This window comes from Megascapheus bottae, unplaced genomic scaffold, assembly GCF_031878675.1.
Source record: "Megascapheus bottae isolate mThoBot1 unplaced genomic scaffold, mThoBot2.hap1 HAP1_SCAFFOLD_45, whole genome shotgun sequence".
Lineage (NCBI taxonomy): Eukaryota > Metazoa > Chordata > Mammalia > Rodentia > Geomyidae > Megascapheus > Megascapheus bottae.
Genome location: NW_028327483.1, coordinates 2,548,676 through 2,552,489, shown reverse-complemented (window position 1 = coordinate 2,552,489; position 3,814 = coordinate 2,548,676). Strand labels below are relative to the sequence as shown.

General features: G+C 42.1%; 1 pseudogene; it reads left to right on the top strand.

Moving 5' to 3' along the window:
* The first annotated feature begins 2,106 nt into the window (after nucleotides 1–2,106).
* On the top strand, nucleotides 2,107–2,330 carry LOC150039750 (cytochrome c oxidase subunit 7A2-like, mitochondrial pseudogene; annotated as a pseudogene).
* The last annotated feature ends 1,484 nt before the right edge of the window (nucleotides 2,331–3,814 follow it).

The following is a 3,814-nucleotide window of genomic DNA, read 5'->3' as shown; positions in this document are numbered from 1 at the left end:
GGCAAGCAAACTCCCCATGAAGACTTCCATTCTCTGGAGCCGGTCGGCCAAGAACATCCTACCTATCAGGGGGGCAAGAGTAACACCTCAGTCTTGGGGGAACCAAGACTGATGCCTCTGTACTGCCACCAATTGTCATAGTGACAAGGACACAAAAACAAGAATCCATAAAACATCTAACAAAACATTAGGGCTGGTACCAGACAAGACAAAAACATCTAACAGAGAAGCAGAAACCTTTAAGCAAACCCCAAATTTTCTCTTAAAAATGTTGCAAGACCAAGTCTAGATTAACAGTAAGGAATTTGATCAGGGTGGCCAGATCATCCTGGTAAGAAAATTTTCTCCCTAACCTTCCGAAATTGTTGGGAGGCTGGAGGTACCCTCTGGGGGCCATCCAACATCAAAGGTCGGCCATTCCAAATTACAAAGAGTAATTAATTTGTCTTTACTCAAATCAAAATCTCTGCTTCTAACATCCTTAAAATTCATCGTTAGAAGAGCAAGCAGAGTAGTCCCATCTCAAAGGGAGATACCCAAATCAGAAAAACAAAAGGAAATAATACACAGAGACAAACGTAGCCGGCCTATTTACCGCGGGTTTTCCACAACACATTGACTAGGCATCTGGATGGGCTTGGGGGTTCCCGGCCCATGCACCAAAAGTTGCATTATGGAGCAAAGTCATAGATTATTCAGTTTTGAGCAAAAGAACTCAGGAATACTGCCCAAACCATAAGGTCCAGCCCTATATTGGTATAAACAATAAAGCTAGTAGTATAACTGTGTCCCAAGTACCAGGGCTTCTAAATATTGAGGGGAAAAAAACAAAAATAAAAAGTTTTAAACTGAAAAAAGAAATTGAGGGAGAGTGATTAATCCCAACAAGAAAATAGAGGTCCTGAAATAATAAAACTGAAAAACTAGCAAAAAAATGTGTACAGAAGTAGTGAACTAGATGAAAAGGAATGAGAAAGTAGAGGAGAGCCAGTTAAACACTTTCAAATCATGTCACACATCTGAAATCCTACCTGCTGAGGATGCTGAGACCTGATGAGTGTGGTTCAAAGCCAGCCTAGGCAGCAAAGTCCATGAGACCTGCTTTAGTGAGTGGCAGTGGAGGGCTTGAACTTGTTTTGCTCATGGCTAGAGCTCTAGTACTTCCTCTCTGTTGGTGGTTGATTACAGATAAGAATCTCAAGGACCTTCTTGCCCAGTCTGGCTTTGAAAGACAACCCTCAGATTTGAGAGCCTCTGTAATGCCCTCAAGTTCACATGAGACTCTTTCTTCATATAAACCATCAAAGAACAGAAAAGAAAGAAAGGGAGAAAGGAAGAAAATTAGAGCGAGAGAGAAAGCAAGAAAGCAAGCAAGAAAGAAAAGAAAGAAGGAAGGGAGGGAGGGAGGGAAGGAGGGATAGAAGGAGGGAAATACAAAAGAAACAGAGAGAGAGAGAAAGAAAGAACAAATAAAATAAAGAAAAGGAAGGAAGGGAGGGAGGAAGGCGGGGGGTAGGGAGACAAGAAAGGAGAAAAGGAAACAGAAAGAGAGAAGGAAATAGAAAAGGAAGCAAAGAAAGAAAGCAAGCAGGCAGGAAAGCAAGCAAGCAAGCAAGCAAGCAAATAAGAGCAAATGAACTAAACAAAGCCTGAATTTGAACTTTGTTCCTGGTGTGAATCCTGCTAGCCTGGATGGAAAAAAGCAAAGCAAGATAAAAACCTAAGGGAGACAAGCCAATCCATAACAAGTTAGAGAACTTGAATTAAAAAAAAAAGCCAGCGTGGTGGCTCACACCTGTAATCCTAGCTACTCAATAAGCTAGGATCTGAGGATCAAAGTTCAAAGCCAGTCCAGGCATAAAAGGATCTGTGACTCTTATCTCCAATTAACCCCTCGAAAATGGCAAGTGGAGCTTGGCTCTAGGGTAGGGCAGTAGCTTTGAGCTGAAGAGCTCAGGAACAATGCCTGGGTCCAGAAGAGTTCAAGCCCCACAACTCACACAAAAAAAGAAGAACAAAAAAATGAATTAAGGCAAAGGAGGCAGATCCTTCTGGGCGATTTCACCAGCAGCGAGTGCTGGAGGCTTGGCTGCTTGAATCCTGTGCTACATGTTTAGAGGCTTCACACAGAAGTTGGCTGGAACCTGGACTTCAGACCGGAAGCCCACAGGAATTAAAACCTGTGATGTCCACTGAAGCTCTGTCTGTCATATTAACCACACCAACAAAGCTGACTTCCAATCCCACTGTTTATGATTATGCTGGGAAGAACAAAGTTCCAGAGCTGTAGAAGTATTTCCAGAAATCTGATGGTATGCCCATCCACCTGAAAAGATGCCTGCCTGATCTGATGCTTTAACCAACCACTGTGCACTGACGGCGGGAGGTACCATCCACTCCTGATTGCCCTCCACATGGCCTCCCAGCCCAAAAACAAGAGAGCTCTGGTACAGAGCATAGTTGGGTTTTGGAATAGACCCTTTGAAACTTCAATTTTCATTTAACAAATAATCAGTTTCATTCCTTCCTCTTGGATGGTCTCCTTAAAAATTTTGCAAAACAAAGACAAAGATATTAACAGTATTTTGATTTGTTTGTGAAGTGCATATGGCCTGTCAGATGTCAGAACTCACTTATTTGGTCTCCTGATTTCCCTGGAGAGTCTGAATGAAGGTGGAACAGGGGCTGGTTAGTTAGTGTCAGTCAGAGCTGAGGTCTTCAGATACCTGGAGTGTGGGGTTTTTTTTTCCACCTTGGAGTGCACAAGCCTTTATAGATTTGGTTTTGACTGAAGAAGTAAGGCAAGCCAAGACTAGGCGCTTGAAATAAGGGATTTTGTTTAGTGGTACCTTGGGGGATTTTTCCATCTTGCAGCAAAATGTTAATAGAAATTATTTGTAGCCTGCCTGTGCTTGTTTCAAAGTGCTATTTGCCACAGCCCAGGTCCTAGCAAGTCTGTGTTCCCATGGGAACAGAGCAGGATTGTTCGCACTGCAATGCAGGCTGGTTCTTCTTGTGGATGCAACCATGTCACAGATCTTCCTTTACCTTTTAAAAATGTTATCCTTTTAAATTATGAAATATTTTACTGTGGAAAAAATACATGTAAAAAATGAATTAAGAGGAAGGAGAAGATATCAAAGATACAACTCAAAAGCATGAAAGCATCATCCATGCCTGTATACTACTGTTGCTCAGCTCACTGAGATCACAGGATTGTGGTTCAAAACCAGCATGGGCAGGAAAATCCATGAGCCTCCCTGATAATGGTGGACTTAAACTCATTGGTGATTTGTTCATGGTTAGAACTCTATTACTTTCTGCCTCTGGGTGGTTCATTGGAGATAAGGAGTCTCATGGACTTCCCTGCCCAGGCTGGCTTTGAACCATGGTCCTCAGATATCAAGCGTCTGTGTACTGTGCCTGTTTATTCTGGGTACTCTTATCTGCTATGACTCACCAAAAAAATAAAAAGGCAAAAGTTGAGCTGTGGTTCATGTATTAGAGCCCGCTAGCCTTGAATTTAAAACAAAGTCAAAAGTCAGGTTTTGGCCTCAATTGTACTCACAGCTAGTTTGAGGAAATAAAATAAAATAAGCAAGCATGGAGAGTGACCAGGCCAGAGTTCAAATCCTTGAACCAGAACCAAAGGACCCAAGGCCAGTGGTTGACTTGAGGCCTAAATGGCAGTGCTTCCAAATGTTGAATTAGAAAAAACAATCAAAGAAAGAAAGAAAGAAAGACAAACAATAGAAGAGAGGAGCCAATTAAAGAAATTTAAATCATGGCTCACATCTGTGATGCTATCATTTTA